This window comes from Macaca mulatta, chromosome 1, assembly GCF_049350105.2.
Source record: "Macaca mulatta isolate MMU2019108-1 chromosome 1, T2T-MMU8v2.0, whole genome shotgun sequence".
NCBI classification, from domain to species: domain Eukaryota; kingdom Metazoa; phylum Chordata; class Mammalia; order Primates; family Cercopithecidae; genus Macaca; species Macaca mulatta.
This window is the reverse complement of record NC_133406.1, coordinates 68594131-68613349: the sequence shown is the minus strand read 5'-3', so window position 1 is coordinate 68613349 and position 19219 is coordinate 68594131. Positions and strand designations below refer to the sequence as shown.

The following is a 19219-nucleotide window of genomic DNA, read 5'->3' as shown; positions in this document are numbered from 1 at the left end:
TGGGCACTAAAGGTGCAGCCCAAACCCTTAAGGTTACCATCCATTGAGTGTTTACTGTGTGCAGTGGCAGCTGACACATGTTTTGCTTGCAATTAGTCCTCACAGCACAGGAAGCTATCTTCCTCCTCCTTTCTTTTCTCACTTCCCCACTTGTTTTGCTGAGTTGAGAGGAACTTGGTGATAATCTTTTGCTACCAACTCCGTTCTTGAAGGAGCATGGTAGGGGGACCTGGAGCTGCATAGTGGACCTCAGCCCTGCAATGCCTTAGTCTCCCCTAAGCTGCTCCCCATTCCCCATATCCTCACTGCCATGGCATTGCCACCATGCTGAGGGGGTAGAGACGGCATTCTGGGGTCACACCTGGCTCAATAGTAGAGACAGCTGCTCTGCTGTCAGGCTGAGGGAAGCCTGCCCCAGCACCATCCGCTCCATGCCATAGGCTCTCCATGCCATATGAGAGCTGGGCTCAGTTAGTATCAGAGGGGATCCAGCCAAACCCTCTGCATGTTTCTTGTAAATTAGCTCTACCCTTAGCAGTGGACTCATGAGGCTCTCTGGAATGTGCTATTCCATCCTGCACTGATCCAGTTGGCACCTGCCATGGCACCTCTAGTTAGCAAGTTTTCTAATTTCCCTCTCCTGAGAAGGGTGCATGTGCTTGTATGATCAGTAGCCCCAGAAACTACCACTTGAGGCCTTTCTACATGACAGGGGAGAGGTCAGGGTTGACAGAATTCAAAAGTACTTCACTTGGAGCACCTAATGCTCTGGAACAGAGGGTGAACAAGTTAAGCATAGAGACCTGCATCAAGAAGGAAGGACACAGTTCTGGCTGCAGCCTTTCATGAGGGAACACTGGCAAGGCACAGCTCCTGTGGGCCTCATCACCTGACTTTCCGTGCTTTCCTAATAAGAGCTGTGAAGAGGAGGGTTGAGGAATAAAATGTAATGCCAGTAATGGAGGTACCATTCAGATCTCACACATAGACATGGAAACATTACTTAAAATCTGTCATCTGTAACTTAACTGGAAATGGCATTTACTATTATCAAGGGGGAAAGTGGTTTTGACTAAGCTGGTCACCAGCTCAGAAACCTCTGGTGACTACATGTTGCCCAAAGTACTGATGTTGGAGTTTTATATAGTGTTGAGTGTACTTCAGCCATCTTCCCAGATTGCAGCCTGCTAGTAATCCTGTACTCAAGAGCTAGTAATGTGATTTTGGATAAGGCCTATTCTGGGTCTGCACTTGGTCTTTTGTAAAATGAAGAGCCTAACCTAAATGGTCTTGAGGTTTTCAGAGCTAAAAGTAATCTTAGATTCTATCCTCCTTCACCCCCTAGTGCCCAACACTCTGCTGGGTAACGAGCATGTGCTTGATGGGTACATTGATAGGCTCACCAGGTAAAGCAGACCAAGCCTTTCTGCTCCTTATCATCCCTAAACTTAAAATTTTTCCTTTTGGAAGCTCTTCATGGATTCAAGGAAGGTCTCTTGGCCATTCCTTTTTTTCATAGGGGATAAGTGATGCTCCTTTCTTCCTGAACCTTCTAACACAAGTCATCAAAGCCTAACTTGACATGCATGCCCTGAAGTCCCTTCTCTTGCCTTCTAGGACAGGGCAACTCACAGTTAGTATTTGGTTTTCCTGCCATACAGTTCACTGGCTTCAGGGAATCTGTGGGGAAGAAGGGGACATTCCTGTTGGTTTGTACATTTTTGAGATTCAGCCAAACAATAGTGAGCTAAGACTTCCTTAAGCTGAGATAAGGGCCTTTGCTCCATTTCCTGAACATTTCTCTAATGTTGCCCTTTCCACAAGAGCAGGAACTGGGTCTTATTTCTATTTGTATGTCCAGCATCTAGCACAGTAACTCTTAAGTGGATGCTCACAAATACTTATTTTGAGCAAAGCAAAAAGGAATTGTTTTTCATTCCTGCCTCTAACTGTTGAAAATATTGGCCACGCATGGTGACTCAGGCTTGTAAATCCAGCACTTTGGGAGGCTGAGGGAGGATGATTGCTTGAGACCAGGAGTTCGAGACCAGCCCGGGCAACTTAGTGAGACCCTATCTCTACAACAACACAAAATCAGCTTGGCATGGTAGCATGAGCCTGCAGTCCCAGCTACTTGGGAGGCTGAGGTGGGAGGATCACTTGAGCCCAGGAGTTCAAGGTTGCAGTGAGTTAAGATTGCACCGCTGCCCTTTTGCACCAGTTGCTGCTGTGGCAGGTCCATGTGTGCAGTGAGTAGCACTCTTCCTGGCCCAGTAGCACCGAAGCCCCGGGTTTGACTGGGTCTGTGCTGCGATGGACCCCAACACCATTATCGAGGCCCTGCAGGGCACCATGGACCCAGCCCTGCGAGAGACCTTGGAGCGCCAGCTCAATGAAACACACAAGTCTCTGAATTTTGTCTCACCGCTGCTCCAGATTACTGTTGGAACAACTGGATTTACCTGTGAGGCAGGTGTTACGTATTTGAAAAATATAACACAGTATTGGCTTGGTCGAGAAACAGCACAAGGGTATATATCCCCTTATACTATTCCAGAAGAAGATTGCCATTGTATTTGAGAAAATATTGTAGAAGCCATTATCCATTCTCCTGAGCTCATCAGGGTACAGCTTACTACATGCATTCATCACATCATCAAACATGATTATTCAAGCTGCTGGACAGCCATTGTGGACAAAATTGGCTTTTATCTTCAGTACGATAACAGTGCTTGTTGGCTAGGAATTCTTCTTTGCCTTTATCAGCTTGGTAAAATTATGAGTATAAAAAACTAGAGGAGTGGAGTCCATTAGTAGTAGCAATGCAGCATTTTCTGCCAGTTCTAAAGGATCATTTTATTCAGCTTCTTTCTGACCAGTCTGATCAGTCTGTCATCATCCAGAAACAAATATTCAAGATCTTCTATGCTCTTATTCAGCATATACTGCCACTGGAACTGACAAACCAACAGAACCTGACAGAATGGATAGAAATTTTGAAGACTGAAACACTTTGAATTGAAGAAGATGATCGACCTGAGTTACCATAGTGAAAATGCAAGAAGTGGGCCTTACATATTTTAGCAAGACTTTTTGAAAGATATGAAAGCCCTGGCAATGTTTCCTAGGACTACAGTAAGTTGGCTGAAGTATTTCTGAAGGCATTTGTTGTTGGTGTCCAGCAAGTTTTATTAAAGGTGTTATAACAATACAAGGAGAAGCAATATATGTTTCCTCAAGTTTTACAACAGACATTAAATTCTATTAATCAAGGAGTTTCTCATGCTCTCACCTGGAAGAAACTGAAACCCCATATACAAGGCATTATCCAAGATGTTATTTTTCCATTGATGTGTTATACAGATGCTGATGAGGAACTTCGGGAAGAAGACCCTTACGAATATATAAGCATGAAGTTTAATGTGTTTGAAGATTTCATTCCTTTTACCACTGCTGCCCAGAAGCTTTTGTTTACAGCCCGTAGTAAGAGGAAACAGGTACTTCAAAAGACTATGGGATTTTGTTACCGGATTCTTACAGAACCAAATGCTGACCTTTGAAAAACAGATGGAGCCCTGCATATGATTGGGTCTTGAGCTGAAATACTTCTGAAGAAGAAGATCTATAAAGATCAGATGGAATACATGTTGCAGAATCATGTATTCTTTCTCTTCAGCAGTGAACTAGGCTATGAGAGCAAGGGCTTGCTGGGTGCTTCACTATTTTTGTGAAGTAAAGTTCAAAAGTGATCAGAACCTTCAGACAGCTTTAGAGCTAACAAGATGTCTGATTGATGATAGAGACATGCCTGTGAAAGTGGAAGCTGCCATTGTCTTTCAAGTATTGATCAGCAATCAAGAAAAATTTAAAGAATATATCACACCATTCATTAGACCTGTAATGCAGGCTTTTCTTCATATTATAAGAGAAACAGAAAATGATGACCTTACCAATGTAATTCGGAAAATGATCTGTGAAAATAGCGAAGAAGTTACTCTTGTTGCAGTAGAAATGGCACAATAGTTGGCAATGACATTTAGCCAAGTAATCCAGATCAGTCCTGATAAAGAAGGTAGTGATGACAAAGCAGTTACTGCTATGGGAATTCTGAATACAGCTGATACACTTCTTAGTTGTAGTTGAAGATCATAAAGAGATAACCCAACAGCTTGAGGGAATCTGCTTACAGGTCATTGGTACTGTTTTACAACAGCATGTCTCAGAATCCTATGAGGAGATATTCTCTTTAGCGCGTAGCCTGACATGTCAACAAGTGTCTCCACAAATGTGGCAGCTACCACCCCTTGTATTTGAAGTCTTTCAGCAAGATGGCTTTGATTACTTTACAGATATGATGCCGCTCCTTTATAATTATGTAACAGTTCTTAGCAAGACATTTCTGTCTGATACCCAGTATCTTGAAATGATATACAGTATGTGCAAAAAGGTTCTTACAGGAGTTGCAGGAGAAGATGCAGAGTGTCATGCGGCAAAATTGTTAGAGGTCATCATTCTGCAGTGCAAAGGGCATGACATTGACCAGTGCATTTCCTTATTCGTGCAAGCAGCCTTAGAAAGACTGACAGAGGTTAAGACAAGTGAACTTTGAACTATATGTCTGCAAGTTGCAATTGCAGCTTTGCATTATAATGCATACCTATTACTCAATACCTTAGAAAATCTTCACTTCCCTAATAATGTTTAACCAGTTACAAATAATTTTATTAGACAGTGGCTTAATGATGTTGACTGTTTCTTGAGGCTTCATGACAGAAATATGTGTGGTCTCAGTCTCTGTGCTCTTATTGATAATGGAACAGACACCCCAAGGTTTGAATCAGGTTTCTGGACAGATTTTGCCAGCTTTTATCCTTTTATTGAATGGATTGAAAAGAGCATATGCCTGCCATGCTCTTTTGTCCAAAAATGACAGTGATGATGATGAAGCTGAAGATGATGATGAAACCGAGGAACTGGGGAGTGATGAAGATGATATTGATAAAGATGAGAAAGAATATTTGGAGATTCTGGCTAAGCAGGCAGGTGAAGATGGAGATGATGAAAATTGGGAAGAAGATGATGCTGAAGAAACTGCTCAGGAAGGCTATTCCACAGTCATTGATGACGAAGATAACCCTGTTGTTGAGTATCAGATATTTAAAGCTATCTTTCAGACTATTCAAAATCATAATCCTGTGTGGTATCAGTCTCTGACTCATGGCCTTAATGAAGAACAAAGAAAATAGTTACAGATGTAGCAACTCTGGCTGATCAAAGAAGAGCAGCCCATGAATCCAAAATGATTGAGACACACAGAGGATACAAATTCAGTGCTCCAGTTGTGCCAAATTCTTTCAATTTTGGAGGCCCAGCACCAGGGATGAATTGATTTATCTCTTTCTTTCCTACTGTGTGATTGTAGTGAAGAGCTTGTGTTCCTCCTAGTAGTGGTTCCAGAACCGGTTCATGTTATCTATTCTAAACTAATGATCAATAGATGGACAGAAAAAAAAATCACAACAATAATCCCGGGAGATAGGACCTGACCATGCAACCTGGCACTGGAAAAGAAACCGGCGGGATTTTGCGGGTGGGGAGGATTGGAGGTACCTTAGGGGGTGTATTTTCTTTATTTTTTGAAGAAAGTAAGATCCTGACTCTGAAGCTTCAAAGTGACACTGTGGAAATCTGACACAAGAGGGGATGTCATGAAGGCAACTTTTCTTTTTCTGAGGAAAAAATAGGCATGGGCTACTTAAAATGTCTCATTTACAGTATAAAACTCAAAGGTAGATGTAATTTTTAAACCTGTGAGAATTTGTTCAATTTCTGTCTCTTCCTCACCATTGGGTATCTGTTCTTTATATGTAAATAAGATAAGGTAATTTGATAGCCTTATTCAATCATCATTTTTATTCATCATTGTTCTTATGTAGATTATTGGACATTTATTATAGCACTACATAACTGATTATAAAACTCTGTAAATGAGTTAGCACTTTCATATTGAAACAAGCCTGCTAGCCTACGTATAAAACAGCAAAAAGTTTGCTGTTTATAAAAAGATGTAATGGGGTTGGGGGCAAGGGTAATTTCAAGTTATTGATTTAAAAATGAACTAGCAATTTTGTACCCGGTGACTTTGTGGTCCACTCACTTCTGATAGGGACTTGAATTTGGTATGTAAAAATGGGTTGGTGGTATTTCATTGCTGCTAAAAATGACAACTCCCTCTGTGTCCTGTTTTTCTTAAAGCTGTCAGTGTAGAAGTAGGTATTTAAATACCAGACTTTACTGTAAAAAATAAGAAAGGTGGTATCTAGACCATGTTAATTGGATATGAAGTTCTACTGTTAAAGAGTTGATCTAAGAGTATGGCTAAACATCTATATGTGCAATCTATTAAAAGAACTTAATTCAGCTATTATGTCTTGATTTGATTGCAGTTTTAAAACAACATAACAATTTATAACAATTATAACAATTTTTTCCTCATTGGCCTGTTTTTAATCCTGTACCTAGAAAGAGTACAAAATGCACACTTCGAAAATTGATATTTAACACTTACCCACTCCCCGTTCCCCATCTCTTCTACCCTTCTTGTTGATTGTGGTATCTGATCTTAACTAGATAGGCTGAAGGCATGTGGTTCCCTCCAAAAACACTACTGATACCACTGCAAAAACAAGCCAGCAAAAGAGAGTGTAGAGAGGTTGGCTTGCTTCCCTTTCTTCCTAACTGCATGTTGAAAAATAAGCCTTTATTGATCTTAAACATCTGTCAGATGAGTCATCATTGGGTTATTTTTATATACATGTATATACAAAATATTTCAAATTGAAAGCAACATCTTAATGGATTCAAAACTATTACAAGCTGTTGTCTAAAACAGATGAGAAAATGTATAACTGTAAAAACAAATGTACATATTGATGTTTAAAATGCATAATTAAGAAAAAAAAAGATTGCAACACTGCACTTTGTCTCAGCCATGTGGACAAATCACCCATTTGGGCACATTTTCACCCTGACTTCTTTCTGTTCAAGCCTTTACAGTAACCACCAGACAGTCCCCCCTCACCCCCACCCCCATGCGAAAACTGTTGTTGCCTGGGAAACAGAATAAGACCTGTCTCAGAAAAGAAAATTCAGTGGTCCGGCCTTACGCATAAACAAAATAGACATCTGTCCCCATGACTCATGATGTGATTTTTAGAGTGCCTATAAGGCCTCGGGCTCCCATATTTATTCTCTGCTTCTGTAGGATCAAGCTCCCAGATATTTGAAATTCCTTTAACAAGGGTAAAGTCTTCATTATATAAAGCACTAAACATGTGGTTGCTGCTGTGAACAGTAACCTATTGACCTGTATGTGCTCTAAGCCAGTGCTTCTCAGATTTTAATGTGCATACAGATCACCTGAGGGTCTTGTTAACATGCAGATTCTAACACAGTAGGCATGGGGTAGGCTCATGGCTTTGTATTTCTCACAAGCCCCCAGGAAGGCTCTAAGCTAGAGCACCTCAACTGAGAGTGCATCCAACTTATCCATGATGCTACTAAAAAGTTTAGATTCAAGACCTCCATTATAGGCCTACTAAATGAGCACCTCCAGAGTAAACACCAGGTATGAGTGTGTGTGTGTGTGTGTGTGTGTGTGTGTGTATATATATATAAATATATTCTCGATACATTTATATATATATAAAAATATATATTCTTGGTACATTTATATATATAATAAATATATTCTCGATACATATATAGTGGGTTTAATGCTCATTTGAAGGGCAAAGAGCAACTGATGTTTCAGTTTTTTCCAGGGGCTGTTTCTGGCTCTTTTGACATCATGTGAGTGGGGATTATTCCAGGCGGGCTCTGGTTTGGGAGTGCTACATGAAACATCCCTCCCAGCAAATTTCTCTAATATCTCTAACATACCTCCTCTACCGGTGATTCCAATGTGCTCCTCTGTGTAAGAACCATTGCCAAGATTAGTGTATCTTGATGGGAAGTTCTAGCATGAGGGTAGGGGTGGGTGGGGGTACTGTCTAGTGGTCACCGTAAAGGCTTGAACAGAGAGGAGTTAGAATTCTGGGATAAAAATGTGCCTAAATGGGTGATTTGTGCACATGGCAGAGACAGAGCTGGAGAATGAGCAAGAAGAGGCTGGACAAATGTCCTTGCCTTCATTTGTGTTTTTTAGCTTTAATGTTTCATCTTGATCAACTTTCTCATCACCTCACCCTTCAGGTAAGCTGCCCTAGAAATCAGTGGGAGAGCAGTTTTGGGGTGGGGGTTAGGGAGGAGCAGCAGAAATCTACCCTTAATGCTCATTTGAAGGGCAAAGAGTAAATGATGTTTCAGTTTTTCCAGGGGCTGTTTCTGGCTCTTTTGACATCATGTGAGTGGGGATTATTCCAGGCAAGCTCTGGTTTGGGAGTGCTACATGAAACATCCCTTCCAGCAGATTTCTCTAAAGAGTGGTTGGTACTTACATTACGAATGAGTTCAGTGAAAACTGTGGTCTCTAGCTAAATATGGAAAACAGAGTTTTTAGATGGCAGCTGCCCAAAGGGTTTGTAACTCTTTTTCTATAACAAGCTCAGTTGAGAACTTGAGATTTTCTAAGGAGGAACATTTGAAAGGGTGTTGGTGATGGAGGCAAAGTAACATGTACAGCAAGAGGCAGAGATGACTCCAGAATGCCTGCATCATTGCTTGGGGCAGGAGACCACCTGCTAGCCAGGTGGCATATTAAGATTAAGAATAAGCTAATTGCCTACTTTTTTAATGCTTGTGAAATTATTATTTGCAAATAAATGAGCCACCCAGGTACAGCTCAAGTACTTGCAGGTGGAATGAATCACTGCAGGGAGAAAGTACTAAGGGGAAAAGTGGGTTATATTAATAGCAATGTCCAGCCCCCTTGACTATGTGTGAAGCCATCACAGCACTCCCAGCTGAGTCGTGACACTCTGCTATAGAAAGGCAGCAGGTGAGTGGGGAGGGCAGGTGACCCCAAATAACACATGAGCCTACTGAGACTGGGCTTCGCTCTCCATGGTGCTAGCAGAGCAACTTTGCACTCTATAGCTCAGTCTATATTCTGGATACACTTACTTGCTCTGTGTTTTATGTTTAGTTCCAGGCCTAAAGAAGGAGAATATGGTCAAGGCCACATCCTAAAAATCAACAGACATCTACAGCCTGGACTTCTCTCTTCTCCCCAGGTGGTCTCTGTAGCCATGGCCACAATGCCTACACTTTTGATGGAGCTATTGGCCACCGGAGTGGGTGGAGTATTATTTGGGAACAGGGGAAATCAACTTTGCTTAGAAGCTTACAGTCAATAGTAAGGGATTTAAGAAAGGCTGGGGTCGTGTCTCTTGTCTTTTAAATTCTTTGCTTAGAAAATTGTATGAGAGAGTATCTTAATCCCCCTTCTGCAGTATCCCTCTCTCTGATTGTGGTTTCTTCTTCTGGCTGTCAATGAATGTTTTTGCCTGTAACTGGTGATGTCTCTGGCCTGGGGTATGTTTACTTATTCTTAAGTGGATAAAACTTTAGCTGATGCTCTTGGGAGGAAACTTCCAGAACTTTCTCACATTCATGCCATTACCCTCCTTCATCACTAAACATTTGTATGCAGGGGATATCAGGTTAAAATGAATAAAAAGAAATTGCAAAGGATAAGCTAAGAGGTGAGCCCCAGACACTTATCATCAGCTAAACATCTATTGTCTGAATTATTACTTCCCAGCCCAGGGGCTGTCATGATGCTCAAGCCAGAGCTAAGGTCAATTGTCTGGTTTTCTGTACCTATACATATATGAGATCTCCGTGGTGCTAGCAGAACATTTGCGTTCTCTGGCTAAATCTGTGTTCTTGATACACTTAACCTGCTCCATTTTATGTTTAGTTCTCAGCCTGTAGGAGGAGAATATGGTCAAGACCACATCCTAAAAATCGACAGACACCTGGAATCTAGACTTCTCCCTTCTCCTCAGGTGGTCACTGTAACCATGGCCACAATGTCCACACCATTGATGGGCCAGCCCCAGGTTGTAACTGGTGCCCCTGGTTGTAACTGGTGGACAGCTACCACTTTCCAGCCTGGCCTCCAGACCTTTCAGATATAAGTTCTGCCACATTTCTTAATCTGCTCTTCAGAGATGCTCCCAAAGCTGCCATGGGTAAAAGTTGGCTCTGTAGATTCAGGTTTTGGGAGCCTGTGCCTTTGGTTGTAGATTTTCCAGGTACCTTTCTCTATTTTCTTATTTTTGACCATACTGGAATTAGGCTTTGATTATTCATCCCTTTTCTTGGACTAGCTGAGTTAATCTGAAGCAATTTGGCCTCTGAGTCCCACTTTCCTCATTTATACGTTGAGGGGATACCCTTCTATTTTTGTTATTCTGTGAAATGAGATATAAACTTTCTCATTATAACTTGATAATATATTGAGATTGGGGGGAGGAATGCATTATTGTATAAAACAAGATTTGTGGATTTTAAGTTAATGGGTAGATTCCAAATATAAAGGCTCTTTTTCTCTAAATTGATCATTTGCTGAATTTTTCCTACTTAACATACCATTATAAATATTAGGGGAAGAATGTTTCTGGAATAACATGATTTTTGGCACTCTTTTATTTCATTTATGTGATAAATCTCATTGAGATAAACACATTATGCCAGTAGATAAGACTTTGGTTTCTTTTTTTTGGGGGGGGGGGCTTAGATAAATGCTTTTACTGCTAGGGGTATTAAAATGTCACCTGATTTGGAGTCATCAGTCTCCTAGAAGAAGAATTGAAAATGCTTAACAAATAATTCACAAGAGGCAGAAGATAACTGGGCTGACTTGAACCAGGACGGTTTGGGTCTGTAGGCAGAATTTAGACAAAGGTATTGATCAGAAAGACAGGACTAACAGTGGATCCATTTGACAAGAAAGATGCAAACCAGGGACCTGGGAAGACCTGATAAATCTTCCAAGGATTGTGTTTCTCTAACCCTGGGCTAGGGGCAGTTGTGGCTTTTGAAGCTCCTAAAGGTAAATGCTTCTCTGGTTAGTTGCACCCAGTCAGGCTGGGCCTGGGCTCTGTAGAGTGCCCTTGTCCCTGGGAAGGAATGCACTTGCCCACCAGGAGCCCTGGGTCCTCCTGTAGGAGGACCCAAATCCCTCCTCCCTGGGGGATTTGAGGTCCATTGCAAAGGTTCTGGCACTGTTGAGTCAGCAGGGTTAGCCTCTCATGACAAGCTCCAGCTCTCTCTGTTTATCATCTGCCTCAGTGGCCAAGCCTCTGGGGAGCAGTCCTGGCTGCAAGGACTTTGCTGCATCTCAAACTTGGGCCACCTTCCAAACCTGGCTGTTATTTTGTGCCTACTATGCTCCATACTGTGGGTAAGGGGCTTTAGATGTGATCCCTTTTAAGCCACAGAGGCCCCGTCAGGTAGGTGTTATCTCTGCTTGACAGAAAAAGAAACTGAGACTCAAAAAGGAACAAAAGTTTACATGGCCAGTAAGTGGCAGAGCTGGGGGTTGAATCCAGCTCTGTCTCACTACAAATCTCTTGCACTTTTTTACCATAGCTGCCAAACGTTATCTTGGAAAAATGAACATTTTAGTGGTTTTTCAGTAGAGCTTTTCAGTGGCCTTATATTCATGCTTGATTTCCACTGGGAAAGCTAGCACATGATGGAAATGTTGGAACTAGGGAAAGAATAGAAGACAGGGGCACCAAAAGAGGACATACCACTCAGATAAGATGTGATGTGAAACCCATCTTTTGAGCATGAACAGATGGCATAGTTGTGCCTAGAATTTCCACATTGCCTTTGGCTGTATGGGTCTTTTTAATGGGATATCTAAGAAATTCTAACATCTTTTCTTGATTAGTAAAACTAGTGTTTGTTCATGAAAGAAAGGGAACCATGAAATGATTTTAACCTGTAACCTACATAATGTTTGTAGCTTTAGAAGCACTTACTGTTTCCCTTGGGCCAAGCATGTTTGCCTAAATATTATTTAAATAGTGCCTCCTTGTCTTTGGTGGATGAGGTAGGGACTCTAAGGGTGAAATTCTCATTCCACAGGGGTTTTGTTTATTTTGTGGTTCACAAAGGACAAGGGGCTCTTTAAAATTTTTTTCCTCAGCAATCTGGGGACTAGAATCATTAAAATAGCAGGGTTCCTAGAAGTCATTTAGGTTATAAATTAAAATTTATTCTCCTGGTCAAAGAAAACCTTTGCATGCAGCCCATGTTGATTGAGGGCCTATTATGTGCTAGGCACAGCACTGCAGCTTTGCAGGACTTAGTTACTTTGCTTGCCTGCCCCCTCTCCAGCCTTCTCTCGCACCACCTCCTCTTGCTTCCCAAGCTCCCAGCTCCAAACACTTGAACTTCTTTGAGCTTTTGAACATGCTAAGTCCCTCCTTCCCTCTGGGCCTTTGTCTATGATGTTCCTTCAGCCTGGAATCCTCCTTCTCCACTGTATTCTCTGATGGCTTTTCCTCCTCCCTCACACATACTCCCCTTACAGATTACCCCCAGAGGGGGAAAAACCTCATTCTCCATCTTGCTTTCTTTCTGAGCACATTGTTTTTTTTTTTTTTTTATATCCTTCCAAACACTTCTAATTTGTAAATATGTATTTGTTTCCTTATTTATTCTCTTTCTCTTCTACTAGTCTTTAAACTGTGTGGGGGCAAAGGCCAAGTCTGATTTGCTCACCAGAATATCCTCAGCATTTAGCATGATTCCTGGCATGTAGTAGGCAGGGACTCAGTAAATACAGTCATGTGCCACATAACCTTTCACTCAACAACAAACCATGTAAAGGACGGTGGTTCCCAAATGTTATAATACCATATTTTTACTGTGTCTTTTCTATGTTTAGGTATTTGCAGATACACAGATACTTACCATTGTATTATTACAGCTTACAGCATTTAGTGCAGTAACAAGGCGTACAGGTTTGTAGCCTAGGAGCAACAGTCTATACCACATAGCCTGGGATTATAGTAGGTATCCCATCTAGGTTCATATGAGTATACTCTATGATGCTCACACAAGGATGGAATCACCTAAAAATGTATTTCTCAAACTGTATGTTATTGTTAAGTGACACATGATGGTATTTATTGATTTTTGAATAGGTATATCTCCAATTGATGAAACAAAAGGTCAGAGAGGTCATGTGACTTCTCAAAGTTACTCACCTAGTGAGTGGCAGAGGTATGACACTAATCTAGTTCCTGACTTTCAAATCCAGTGTTGCTTCACTTTACAGTGTTGTGTGACTTTTATTTTAAGAACATAGCTTTCCTGCCACACTGTTGGGATGATAGAAGTAGATTCTTTTGGTTGTAATAGTTACGTCTTAGCTCAAGAAATGAGAAAATGAAAGAACAAGGTACCCAGGCACACTAGACCAAGAACACTCTGAGGGAGACAACAACATGTTCTCTATTAGCTGGGAGCTTCTTGGGCTCAGGAGTCATAGCTTTCCAAAGGCTGGCAGGGCTGTGGCCAGAGAGAATCATGTAGCATGATTTAGTCAACTCAGAGAGAAGGCTGGATTGACTCCTTTTTCTGTGTCCCAGAGCAGACAGCACATGGCTTTGTCTTCTGAGGATACGTGGGCCATGAGGACACATATTGAACAGCCCTTTAGGTGAGTGAGAAGGTTGATTTGGCAGCATGAGAATGCAGAGAGCTGCCTGCTCTCTTGCTGTGCCTGAAATGACCTTTTTGTGCATGAAATGAGAGATACTGAGCATGGCTGTTGGAGGCCAGTAGGCTCTAAAGAGGTAGAAGAGACATCTGGAACAAGCTCTAGAAAGTAGGCTTTTGATCTCCCCCAGGATGCTGATAAACAAAGACTATTTTCCCTTTCCTCTGATGAAAAGCTTTATTGTGGTTTTCACTCATTGTGAATCATGATGTTAGAGTGGCATTGTTCTGCCTCTTGGCTTGCAGTTGAGACTGCTGCGTCAGGCCTGAGCTGGTGCCCCAGAGTCCCTCCAGAGTTCTTGCTTTGCCAAGGCCGAGCTAGCAGAACTGTGGGAGGAGTGATAGGCCTGCACATCTCCAAAGCCCCCTTTGGATTCAGCAGTTAATTTCTGGGTTCTGCATTTAACACAGATCCAAATGCTTTTTTAAAAAAATTTTTTTTCTTTTTCAGACAGAGTCTCACTCTGTCATCCAGGCTGGAGTGCAGTGACAGGATCTCAGCTCACTGCAACCTCCGCCTGCCGGGTTTAAGCAATTCTCATGCCTCAGCCTCCTGAGTAGCTGGAGCTACGGGTGCGTGCCACCACACCCAGCTACTTTTTTTAGTATTTTTTTTTTCTTTAGTAGAGATAGGGTTTCACCATGTTGGCTAGGTTGGTCTCAAATCCTGACCTCAAGTGATCCACCCGCCTCGGCCTCCCAAAAGGCTGGGATTACAGGCCCGAGCCACTACACCTGGCCCCAAATGTTTTTAGATAAAAATTAATTATTTGCTTTATCTCTTCCTGCTAATCAGTGTCTTTCACAGCTCATGTTCTCTTTTCTCCTTCTGTGATGTCTTCCTTGACTTTTTTTTCCCTTTTTTTGAAAGCTTTCTTCCTAGGACAGGCACTTAAACAAGTGCTTTGCTTTACTTCTTCTCACATATGTTCAGCTTCCTCCCCTAAATACAGGGAATGCTCCCCAGGGAAGATCCCAGGGCTCATACAACATGTTGTTCCTTCTAAGACACACAGTGCTGTGGTTTGCCATGTGCTCCATGGACTTAGACTTAAATCACAGATAGTGACAGCAGGAAGGGATTTGTTGGTCATCTTGTCAAGAAGTTTCCACCCTGGGCTGTGGGCAAGTTTGGGAAAGGGGTGGGGTAGATGGAGTTCCTTCCTCTCCTACCCTAAGTAGCCATTCTTTGTTTTACATATCGAACTTCTATTTAAATTGTTGCTTGATTAAAAGGCTCATGGCAGCCCGGCGCAGTGGCTTATGCCTGTAATCCCAGCACTTTGGGAGGCCGAGGTGGGCGGATCACCTGAGGTTGGGAGTTCCAGACCAGCCTAACCAACATGGAGAAACCCCCTCTGGTAAAAATACAAAATTAACCAAGCGTGGTGGTGCATGCCTGTAATCCCAGCTACTCGGGAGGCTGAGGCATGAGAATCGCTTGAATCCAGGAAGCGGCGGTTATGGTGAGCCGAGATCGTGCCATTTTACTCCAGCCTGGGCGAATGAGCAAAACTCCATCTCAGAAAAAGAAATAAAAAGGCCAGGCGCAGTGGCTCACGCCTGTAATCCCAGCACTTTGGAAGGCCGAGGCGGGCGGATCACGAGGTCAGGAATCGAGACCATCCTGGCTAACACGGTGAAACCCCATCCCTACTAAAAATACAAAAAATTAGCTTGATGTGGTGGCGGGCGCCTGTAGTCCCAGCTACTCGGGAGGCCGAGGCAGGAGAATGGTGCGAACCCGGGAGGCGGAGCTTGCAGTCAGCCGAGATTGCACCACTGCACTCCAGCCTGGGCAACAGAGCGAGACTCCGTTTCAAAACAAAACAAAACAAAACAAAACAAAGGCTCATGGCTTAAAACCATGGTTTCACAAACTCTATTCTAATTCACATCCTCCAAGGAGGCAATGGTGATCTAAATGAATCCTTACAGAAATTCTTAGAGGGAATTCTGTTGTTTTTAATTCTGTCTGAATTGTATTCATATGGTAGAATGTTTACAGGATTCTGTACAAGTATATGTATATTTTAATATGTGCACATAATACACACACACATATGTATGTATATGTGTAAGGCCAGATTCCAATGCTCATATCTTTAAAGAAGCAGTTGATATCCTTCTATCTAGAAGTAATCTTGCATTGCCTTTTAGTGTGCTACTTAATCTTTTTTTTTCTCTTAAAGTTATTTTACTTTGCCTTGAATTGTAATTAGTTGCGTACATTTCTTTCTCTGCTATACTCTAAGCTTTTTAAGGTCTAAGATACTTAACTCTTTACCTTTGTAACCTCTATAACACCTAATAATGTGCTCTGCCACACATGCAATTAAGGAATCTGTAGTTTATTTGAGAAGAATAATAAACTAGAAAAAAATTGACACGGAGGCCCAGCTGGTAAGATGTTATTATGAAGTCGAATATATAGTATATTATTATGAAGCCAAAATTTCATACTTGGGCCTCATAAGAACCTAATTTGTTTTTCATACAGAAAAATGTCACATGACTAAGATTGTAGCTTGGCCAACTATCTCACAGATGTATGCTGTTATTCACAAGATGGGACAGAGAAGATGGTACTGATGGCTCAGTGCAAATTAACTTCCATCACTGAAAAAAACAACTTTAGTTATAGGGCTTATTATAGAAGGCCAGTAATATCAGTGATATAAAGGACTGCTTGTGAGTTAGATGCTAGAGACCACTCTTGCACTAATGATCTAGAATGTGGGTTGTTAACATGGACTATTGAGTCTTGACAGAACTCAACTCAATGCAAATTAAATTGAATTGAATTTATAAAGACAAGGGTTAGGGAAAGTAGCCATGTGACCAACCAGTCAGTAAGAAATGTGAGCATTGGCAGATTTGTATGGTGTCAATTCTCGGTGTCAAATCATTTTCTAAATTGTAAAATGACAGGAAAGAGATATGGTATGTTGAGTAACATAATTCAGACAACATTTATTGAATGTCTACTATCTATAAGGTATTACTATGTATAAGACACTATCTTTAACTATCTAGAAGGTATTAAGATTCAAAAGATGGAGCTTCTTACTTCCAAGAACCTATAACTCCCTTTGACAGTCCTGTTTCACAAATTCTTCACTACGTAAGTGGACATTATCAACTTTCAACACACTTAAGGTTGAGATTTCTCAGCAGTTATCACTGTTTTTCATCTTAAAGGACAGTTGCCTTCCAGGATCTGACCCACCCTTTCAGTCTTCCACTCTTCATCTCTGGCCTGCACACTTACAGCTAGGGGAATGGTTACATTCTATCTAGTTTTGCTCATGGTAATTTTTGGTCATGAGGGAGATGCTAAAAAATTTCTGAAAAAACAACACACACACACACAGAAAAGGGGGTGATAGGTTTATGTATTATAAGAATTATTGCATGGAAACTTGACTTAATTTAGGTCCCTGTGGGAAGTATTAGAATATGACATTTAAGTGTAAGTATATTATAATTTCCTGATAGGCACTAATGACCTTAATGAAACTTCACTTCTAACTAGTGATTAGGATTTACAGTGGGAATAACATGACCCTAATTAATGGAGGTGCTTCTTCGCTGTTACCCTTGTTTGTTCTTTAGCCATGACACAAACAACAGGTTGCTTTAGCTTTTGGATTAAGTGTTCCTCTGCACACAAATGATGAGATTTTTGTGACCTTGCTTTTATTTATTTATTTAGAGACGGAGTCTCACTCTGTTGCCCAGGCTAGAGTGTAGTGTGCAATCTTGGCTCACTGCAACCTCTGCCTCCCGGGTTCAAGAGATTCTCCTGCCTCAGCCTCCCACGTAGCTGGGATTACAGGCACCTGCCACCACACCTGGCTAATTTTTGTATTTTTAGTAGAGAAGTAGAGACGAGGTTTCACCATGTTTCCCAGGCTGGTCTCGAACTCCTGGCCTCAATTGATCTGCCTGTCTTGGCCTTCCAAAGTACTGGGACTGCAGGTGTGAGCCACCACGCCTGACCACACCTTGCTTTTAAATCTAGTACTTACATGAAGATTTTGAGGGGCAGGGCTATCTTTTGACCTCTCTGTAAACAGTATGGAAAGAACTTGCTTTTCTTGTTGACACTGACTTTTGCCCTCCTTCAATAATTAAAAAAAGGCTGTAATTTTTAAATTTGTGGGGAAATTGGGCACTTGTTGGTTAATTGGCAATATTTACATGCTACAATTAGTCTCATTATGCTTCGATTATGTTAATTAAATTCTTGTCCTGGAGAGCAGGCATTCACTCATTTTTCTTCCCTGCATCCCTCCAAATGTGCCTCTGGAAGCTGCTTCCTTGTGGTTTTGTGAGCACATGGAGCAGAATCCTTGTTTTTTATTTGTATATCCCCAGCACTATTCTGACATATAATGCATACTTAATAAATGTTTGTTGAGTTGAATCAAACAGGTAGAGACATAGTTTGGAAAATTCATGATGGTAACTCCAGTGACTTCTAAACTTGTTTTCCAGGTACAACAAATGCTAGCCCATACAAATGCTTTGCAGGTCTTCCCATTCCCATCCATCTTACTGCATTATTAAAATAAATAACAATCTTCATGAAAGAAGAGAGATGGAAGAAAGGAAGAAAACTATTTGTTTATTTATTTTTTTGAGATGGAGTCTTGCTCTGTTGCCAGGCTGGAGTGCAGTGGTGCGATCTCGGCTCACTGCAACCTCTGTCTTCCAGGTTCAAGTGATTATCCGGCTTCAGCATCCGAAGTAGCTGGGATTACAGGCATGCACCACCTTGCCCAGCTAATTTTTTGGTATTTTTAGTAGAGACAGGGTTTCACTATGTTGGCCAGGATGGTCTCGATCTCTTGACCTCATGATCCACCTGCCTTGGCCTCCCAGAATGCTGGGATTGCAGGCATGAGCCACTGCACCCAACTGGAAGAAACCTATTTGAATGCCAGTTTTATGCCGGGCACAGTGTTAGAAACTTTTACATACAGTATCTTATTTATCACCAAGGTGTTTTTTCACTTGCCCCAACAGGTTATTTTTATCAAAAATCCAGCTAAACCAAAAAAGGAATTGTAACTTGGCTTGCTGGAAATCCCTAAGGGCACCAGATGCTGCTGGAGGGTATTGATAAACATGGGCCGTGACAGAAGTCCTTCTTTGTGGTCTCATCAGTAAATCAGTGTCTTTTGGAAAAAAATTATTAGTTGGTATATTGACAGTAAGCCATACCAACTCCTAAGCCCTTCTTACTCAGAGTCAACTGCTATTCACCTGCACAAGGCAGCTGACTGTTTCTGAAGCAGAGTTGTATGTGAGGTAGAGATAAAGGCAAGTCATCTTCTTAGTCTATCTGTGCTCTAAGAGGAGATGAACTAGATGACACTGGTAGCTGTGTTTCTAAAACAAAATGTTATTACAGATAACAAACAGCTGCTCTCAACCTCTGACAGTAAATGTGTTGATGCGTTGCTCCTTT

General features: G+C 41.6%; 1 protein-coding gene and 1 pseudogene across 2 annotated transcripts in view; both read left to right on the top strand.

Moving 5' to 3' along the window:
• KCNH1 (potassium voltage-gated channel subfamily H member 1) overlaps nt 1-19219 on the top strand; it is a 453746-nt gene that overhangs the window by 258828 nt on the left and 175699 nt on the right.
• LOC106993703 (importin-7 pseudogene) lies at nt 2314-5389 on the top strand (annotated as a pseudogene).